The sequence below is a fragment of the Solenopsis invicta genome, chromosome 8 (genome assembly GCF_016802725.1).
Source record: "Solenopsis invicta isolate M01_SB chromosome 8, UNIL_Sinv_3.0, whole genome shotgun sequence".
NCBI lineage: Eukaryota > Metazoa > Arthropoda > Insecta > Hymenoptera > Formicidae > Solenopsis > Solenopsis invicta.
This window is the reverse complement of record NC_052671.1, coordinates 8,270,368-8,279,368: the sequence shown is the minus strand read 5'-3', so window position 1 is coordinate 8,279,368 and position 9,001 is coordinate 8,270,368. Positions and strand designations below refer to the sequence as shown.

At 32.7% G+C, this 9,001-nt stretch overlaps 1 protein-coding gene across 1 annotated transcript in view; it reads left to right on the top strand.

Annotated features, from left to right (window-relative positions):
* The first annotated feature begins 367 nt into the window (after positions 1–367).
* The window catches only part of LOC105207968 (serine/threonine-protein kinase minibrain), an 87,705-nt gene continuing 79,071 nt past the window's right edge, over positions 368–9,001 (top strand). The window contains 1 exon segment of the mRNA XM_039453004.1: positions 368–1,234. The gene's annotated coding sequence lies outside the window, so the exon portion shown is untranslated.

The following is a 9,001-nucleotide window of genomic DNA, read 5'->3' as shown; positions in this document are numbered from 1 at the left end:
AAAAGTTCATTGGGATCCACTTACTCGTTTAAAAGTATTTAAAACTGCAGTAAAATATATGATTATAAGCCAAATTATTCGTTGTTTTGTTTTTTTCACTAGTTTCAGGACCAAAATTCGGGTATTCACAATTAAAATTTTTTATCGTTAATTAAGGAAAAAAAGAAGCCTAAGAAGAATTTGCAGTTCTTAAATTTTGATAGCTTTTAGCTAGTATTGTGTAGTCAAAACATCCTTAAAACAACACGTAATTAGATGTAAGTAAAATAAAATGTGCTGGTTTTATTGATTTATTAATTTATTAATTATTATTATATATATTTGAGTTACATTAATCATATGAGTCAAAGATATTTTTTAACCTGTAAACATACAATTTTATATTCAAAATTCAGTCACCTGCTACTTAACATCTGTAAAGAAGGTTCAGAGGGTAGGAGAAAGAGAGAGTTAACGTCTCTTCACGTGCATTTTATCGATGATCGAGCGTGAAATCGTTAATGACGGTCTCGAAACTTCCGTTTTATATGAGCGCGCGCGGCGAGCGAGCGTTTCGCGGGGAGTATGCAAGCAGACAGAAATAGATCGTAGAAAGTGGGCGACGATGTTATTATTAGCGCAGCGAAGAATGTCTGGATAATAATAGCCATTAATTATGATGTACCGTACAACCTCTCCGTTGCGTCGCGTCGCAACGCGTGCGGAGTTGTTGAACGCGCAAATCCGCCCGATGAGCTGTCGAGCACGTCGCGACGCGTCGTGTTGAAAACAAGAGGTGGTACTTGCCACTTTTCACGAGCATTTTCCGAGACCGCGCCGGATATTGTTTTAATGACAAATTCTTCGGGCAATCTAGAATTGATTTCTTTTTACAAGCTAAACCAGCCGAGACGTTGATGGTTAAGTACGAGCGGTCGAAAGTAAATTAAGTAAATGTTTTGCGAAATAAACTTTCCGAATTTTAAATAACAAAAATAGCGTTTCTTCAGTTGATTCCGAATGAGATTTATTTCAGTAGAATTTTAATTTAAGGTCAAAGAAATACCTGTTTTTCTAGTTTTTCTGTTTACTTGATTCGATCGCAAAATATAAATAATACATAACGTTTCTCAATTTTGACAACTCGCCACTCTTCAATCTCTTCATTCTCTCTTCAACTGCGCTAACGTCGAGATCGGTGTGATGACGGCTGGATATTCTTGGTGATTTTGGCCGAACCTTTTGAATGTTTAACGTGAGTCTATTTATTGACTTTAAATTAACAATTGTACCAACTTCCGAATTAACTTTGCTATTGTGACTCTTAGGTTACATTCTATTTAGATTCCATTTTTATAATGGACTGTACGCTACGGGATTTGTACTTTTTTTTATCGACTGACACAATTAATTATTTGGACTTAACGTTTTTGAAAACCGTGCATTACACCACGTGCTCTAATTTCGGCAATTACGAACTGATTAGGGATCAATGTTTAATGTTGATCTTCGATAGAAAAACGTCACGAACTAATACGAATAATAACAACAAAACTAAAAGAACAAGTTTTCTATTTGACTTTTGATATACAGGACTGTAGTAACTTGTGACCAAGTCGAATTGTTAATTGCGTTTTTAGATATAATTAATTTAGTTATTACATTTATTCGTTTAACTTATTGTTAGATTATTTCAATACGAGTGTTTTGAGTTATATTGAGAATGTTTTTCTTACGGCTGAAGAAGGATTAATACATTCGAAATGTACCATATGCTCTCGAATCAATGTAATTAAAAAGAATTTTTTTTAACAACGTTATCTTTATTAGTTCGAGAATTAATCTAAGAATTTAATTTATTTATGTTAATTTTTTTAAGTAAAAAAGTTAAAAATAAGAAAAATTATTAAGGAAAATAAAAATTAAACATTAAGAAATTTATTTTAGACTTTTGTAAAAATTAGTAGTCTTTATATAATTTAATAATTTATTAATATTGTTTCCTTTTTATCTATTATTCGTATTTTGTATACAAAATTATATAAAATATTTAATAGCTTGAGTCGCTGATTAAACAGTAATAATTTTAATTTTTAAATAATTTACTTAAAAATTAAAATTGCATCATAAAATTGCAAAATTTATTTTTATAATACGTACTATAAATATACTTATATTTTTTTTTAATAACCAATTAAATAAATAAAAAAACTTTTAAAGATTTATGATACGACTGAGTGTGAATATAGATATATACAAAATAAATTATAACTTTTATATTTCTTTTTTTAATAAAATTATTTTTATTCAAATATACCTTTTCTGAAACGGAAAATTTTAATTCGAAACTGATTCGCTTTCTAATTGTATACTTTCTCACGCAAGCAAGCACCATCAATTTATCACATAAGCTGTTTAAAAACTGAGAAACGTATCAAAATTGAGAAACATGTTATGTATTATTTATGTTTTGCGATCGAGTTAATTAAAAACTAGGAGAACAGGTTTTCTATTTGACTATCGATATATCGGACCGACTGTATTAATTTGTGACCAAGCCGAACTGTTAATTGCGTTTTTAGGTATAATTAATTCTGTGTTATTGCATTTATTCGTAACTTGGATTGCTTCAATACGAGTGCTTTGACTTATATTGACAATATATTTTTCTTACGGCTGAAGAAGAATTAGTACATCCGAAACGTACCATATGTTTTTGAATCAATGTTTGTAATTAAAGAGAATTTTTATTTTTAACTACGTTATCTTTATTAGCTCGGGAATTGACCCACGAATTTGAGCATCTTATATTTTAATTTAAGGTATAGTTACACAAAGATTATATAATGCAAAACATTGAAAAAAAAATGTAAACGATAAGGTTTCCACTAAAAGAATCGATTTAAAAAATTAGCTCTACAAACCTGTCATTAAAGTAAATATTGCACCTATGAGATCGCAATTCTCATATACAGCTCAGAAATTATTGATACTCACTTTTGCTGAGAAAATGTCGTTCGATCCCCGCTACTTCTCAACTTTTTTCTTTTGTAATTTTTTTTTTTAATTAAATTTGCAATCAAGTAAATTAATAATGAATTTATTATGCGAAAAGTAATTAAAATTATTTGCATACTTTTAATCAACAACTGTAAAGAAAGTATTGATTTGTTATTCAATAGAAAAATAAAAGTTATTTTAAAATATTAAAGTTTATTTATGTATTATATAAAATTACAATTACTTTAATTTTATTAATTATTATGATAATCATCCAAATATGTGTAAAGATTCTCGTTTTGATTGTAAACGATATTCCCAAAACAACGGTTAAAATAATATATGTAATATAATTTTATGTAAACAATAAACTCTGGTATTTTTAAATTATTTCTTTTTTTATTAAATGACAAATTTCTTTACAGTTGTTGATATGCAAATAATTTTATTTTTGATCTTATAAATTCATTAATAATTTACTTACAAATTTAATTAAAAAAAAAAAAAAAAAGGAAACTGCAGAAGAGAAGAAAACAATTTGAAAAGCAGCAGAGATCGAACGCGTGATGTTTTCAGTATTCTAGCTCGTCTTGTTTGCCTCACTACATTTGTCATCAACAAATCGCTGCCGATAAACTCTGTACATTCGTCACACATGAAAAATTCGAAACAATTATTTCTCGAAAACTATTGCGCAATGGCAAGAGTGGCTTTATCACGTATTAGCGAGAGGGGTATAGTACAACGTATTAAAAATCTCGCGAAATCCGTGAGATCAACGATTGGCTCTCCCCTTGTTAGTATATCGTTATATGCGCGCGCGTGTCGAGTGCTACAATATCGAATATAGCCGCTGCCATATCGGCGCGTCGTAAACATTCGTTACCCGTCTCGACGGGTCGCCGTACAGCCGTGCACGAGACGGTGAATCGTAGATTTTCCTGCTCGGATCGTCGATAACGCGGAACAGCTGTTGATGCGTGCGCGCGGGTTTCGCGTTTCTACCCAACCACCGGTTCCACCGCCCGCGTCAAGTGGGGAAGGGCGAAGACCACCTGGCCCAAACCCTGAGCGCTTCGTTCTGTTTCTATGGAGCACAATGTTGCACGATCCCTCGAATCGATCGGCGCGCCGTGAACAAAAGCTCCTGGCTACGTGCGTGGCTACGTAGGCAACATATGTTCGCCACGACGACGGAGAAAATCCACGTTCGAAATCGGTTCGCTTTTTTAATCCCTCAAATCGATCGCCGAAATCGTCCGCGTCAGTGTGCCTGTCGATGTTGATTGAGTTGCCGATCGAAATGTATGATGGGTCAAATAATAATCGCACTCACGAGAATGTTTCATGCATAAGTTGTGTCTTCGAAATTTATTTATTGTCGCGATTTTTATTCATGGATCTTAATGATTTTCTCTTTGATGATTCTAAGTGTCAAATATTGTCACAAATATCGACGATTCTTTTCTGTCTACATTAATTTTCTGAGTACACTGTACTTTAACGAAATTGCAACTTAGTTATCAAAATATTGAAAGTTGAAGTATGAGAGTAAAAGAAAGTAATGTCTCTCTAAGTCGCTTTTATTAAGGAAAATTGGTTTTATATTGATCAAGCATAAATAATGACAGTTTTTAAACAGCTTGTGTGATAAACTGATGGTGCTTGCGTGTGTGAAAGTATAGAATTGGAAAGCGAATCAGCTTCGAATTAGGAATTTCCGTTCTAGAAAAGGTATGATATTTGAATAAAAACAATTTTATTAAAGGAATATAAAAGAATTATGACCTAGTTTGTATATATCTACATTCACACTCATTGTCAGTCAGCTTATATAAATCTTTAAGGATTTCCAACTGCAGGTACTCACATAAATCTAATCATAGAAAATTCCTGAATAAATTATCATATATCTTTTTATTTATTTCATTGGTTATTAAAAGAGAATATAAGTATGTTTATATTTATATTCTAGTACGTATTATAAAAATAAAATTTGCAGTTTCCATTTTTAAGTAAATTATTATTTAAAAATTAAAACTATTACCTTTTAAATCAGCGATTTAAGCTATTAAGTATTTCGAATAATTTTACATATAAAAAGACAAATAATAAATAAAAAGTAAATGATGTTAATAATAAATTATTAAATTATATAAAGACTATTATATACTGATTATTAGTTTTTACAAAAATTTATAAAATTTATTTTTTAATGTTTAATTTTTGTTTTTCTTAATAATTTTTTTTTATTTTTACTTTTCTTACTTAAAAAAATATTAACATGAATAAATTAAATTCTTAAGTCAATTTTCGAGCTAATAAAGATAACATTGTTAAAAATAAAAATTCTCTTTAATTACAAACATTAATTTGAAAGCATATGATGCGTTTTAGATGTTCTAATCCTTCTTCAGCCGTAAAAAAATCACATTATCAATATTCCTCAAGGCCTCGTATTGAAATTATCTAAGTTAAACAAATAAGTATAATAACTGAATTAATTGTATCTAAAACGCAATTAACAGTTCGGCCTGGTTACAAGTTAAGTCTTGTATACAGTCCTGTATATCGATAGTCGAAAATAAAAAACCTGTGTTTCTCTAGTTTTTCTGTTCGTATGATTAGTCCTCCATAATATTTTTCTATCGAAGGCAAACATCAAATTGATCCCTAATCGGTTCATAATTATCGAAATTGGAGCACGTGTGATGGTAATGAACGGACTTTAGAAACACCAGATTCAAATAAAAAAATCAATTTAAATAATTTTTAAAAGAGAGTCGTTTATTTTATTATAATTGCTTCTTTTAAACTGTTGTGTTTTTCGGATTAACAATAGTTATGTACGAGAAGTATTGAAACTTACAATTAATTTTTTTCAAAAGCAAATATATGACATATTTAGTAAATGTTATATTACAATTTTCCTGGAAGACGAAAATGTTTTGCTGAAATAAAAATACGAATAAGACTTATTATTATAACGATTGAGAAATTCGGCAATGATATGTTTGCTGGTTGAAAAATATAAGATTTTACAATACATGTGTTATATATGTATTACAAAACATTTAATTGGGTTTACGAAACTTTTTGTTTATACGTGCGTTTAAAGGTACGACATGCTCGTTTTCAAAAAGATTCGTGTGTCACGCATTCTCGTTCATGGAGATCGTTAAATATCGTAAAGTAGCTTCGTGGAAGGTACCTGCGAGGTGAAATATATGCGCGGAAAAATGGGTGGGACGTGGAAGGAAAAGGGCGATACGCTTCTCGACGATCGACACGATTTTTCGCACGTGACTTCCGGCAATATTAAATATTCAGTCGCAGGGTTACCTGCATGTCCATATGAATCTCTGTTTGTTTTACCTTAAGCGACTGCGCGTTTGAAATATTAATTTTCTGTCGTCGTTACATCGATTATCGCAGCAAATCGTGAAATTATTAGCTCTATTGTAGAAAAAGAATGGATTTTGTCAGCACTATTTTCAGAAAGGAATAGAAACTTGTTAAAAACTCAGCAACATTTCTTTATCCTTCTTTGCGGAAAGGAATAATTTGTAAATAACTTTTTTCATTGGAAAAAATCGCATCGGTTCAATTTTTGTATCGAACATTGTGTAAAAATTGTTAAAATATACATTCAATATCATCAATGAAACAAGATATATATTTGAAGTGACTTTCAGTTCATAAAGTTCTCATATTATATTTCTCCAAATATTATTTTTTATCTCCACATTATAATTTATTTCAATCCGAGCTATTTTTCGCTCACAAATTAATGACCTCCAGATTTCCAAATATCCTTCAACATATCCTTCTCGAAGTTGACACACAGTCATTCATGCGCGTGCGCCGGGCACACGCTGATGGAACACTTAAATATTCCAGATAAGAACGCGCTATCGCGATTACCCGCTTTAAAATGGGGTTTTCCTCGCGTGTAGGGGGTCAACCGTGATCGCCATTCATGTCACAGCGGGAGGTGTCAACGGGACCTTTTCTCGGCCACTTTTTGCCATCATCTCCGCGGCACATCACAGAAGATAGATCGATCGATCGGCGCGGCGGCCGAAACTCTCGCAGAACCAGTGACAGATTTATAGAGATTCTGTAAGCCGGCGATCGCAGAATTTACAAAGAATTCTTAAATAAAAAATAATTTTAGTCTGTTTGAATTAAAAGAAAAACAGCTATTAACGTATTGCCGTTGTATATGTTTACTTTTTTATATTTTATAAATGCACATATATACAAGTAAAGAATTGTGGAAAATTCATATAGTTTAGAGATGTTTAGGAATGATGGACTTCTGAAATTATAGCCTTTTGAAAATCGAAACGGAAATACGTGAAATAATAAAGTTCACGCGTTATTAAATTTGAAATATATACAAAGGAGATCTGCTAGGCTACAAAGTCCTATCTTTTGTTTTCAGATTTAGATTTCCTTTGAGAGAATTCCAAGTTCTCTAAAGAAAAACTCAATGTCCAAGTCTTTCTTACTTTTTCAAGGGAAACAAACAGCTCAGAATTTTTTAGTTAGAATTAACTGTCGTTCAGAGTTAAGAGTTTTTTTTTTAACAGAGTTAATTATTGCATTGTGTAAGAAGGAGAACTGACCCTTTCAACGTGTCCAATATTCTCCTTTTGAGATTTTTCTCTACATTCCGAACTTTGATCAACGAACCAATCATTTAACGACTCTTACCCTTCGGAATGAAACTGCTCTGAAAGAGCTCTAAGCCGTTTGTTCTCCTTTGAAAAATACGATGGATTAGACATTGACAATTTGAGTAATAGAACGTTTTTAGATAAATATTTTATCACTTCTCACGATTTTTTTTTTTTTTGTAATTATAATGCTAGCTTGAATAAAAGATAAAGTTACAAGTGCCATTCTTTTTTTTTTTAAGTTTGACCTTTATGGATAAGGGCAGAGTGCAACAAACTTGAACTTGAACATCACAATTTTTCTTTTCGTTCGATCTTTCAAACGGAACATGATTGACCTTTTTATTAAAATTTTTCAAATTACTCCACTCCTTTCTTGGAGAGATAAATTTTTTTTTTAATAAGAAAGTCAGCCTATCAACATAGATGAACATTCGTTTTAATATTTTTTCATATTTTTAGTTGTTCCGAAAATATGGAAGGATCAGAGGATGCGAAACAGATTTTTGAGATTCTGTGTAATATAAATATATAGATTATTACGTGTTCTTTTAGAAAAGCAAGCTTACAGTCTGGGTTGATTCAAGGGGAGAGTGCAGAAATTTTACTTTTAAACTATTATTTATTTTACTCCACAGAAAATAATCTGAGAAAAGGGGGAACATTAATGGTTCATAGAATCGCGTTAGGGGCCCTAAACGACTTCGTCTTCATCGGGGAAATTCCGCTACTGCGCGAAGCGCGCAACCACACGGATCGGATCGATGCGCGCAAAAAGCTGACCCCCATCCGCTATTTAAAGGCGTATCCCAGATTTTACTATGTGACGAATTTTATTCTGGGATCTTCTCCCTTAACGGGATGAATGTGTGCGCGCCGAGTGACCGGCCGTACATTCAGTCGTGTCGCGCGAATCCGTAGAAAGAATGCAATCGGAGATAATAATAAGCCGTGACGAGGGCGGGGGCGGGGGTGGCGATGAATTATTGAGATATCGGAGAGTACGATCGCGCGAGGCGTTGTGAATCGTAATCGAACATCTGAGAACCGACATCTGGAAGTGGTGCGGCGGTGGTGGTGGTGGTGGTGGTGGTGGTGGTGGTGGTGGTGGTGGTGGTGGTGGTGGTGGTGGTGGTGGTGGTGAAGGTGGTTCGGTGGTGGATGTTGCGCCGCCGGCTTGCAACAATCTGTGCTAATGTAACGGTTGCTAGTTTGCTACTTGAAACCGATGAACTTTGTTGCATTAGGGAATTAGTTGCCGCTCTCGCGGGACGATTTCGGTGGGATTCTCGACGATGGTATATAACATGTACGCGGGGACGTAAAGCGTACTTCAGTAT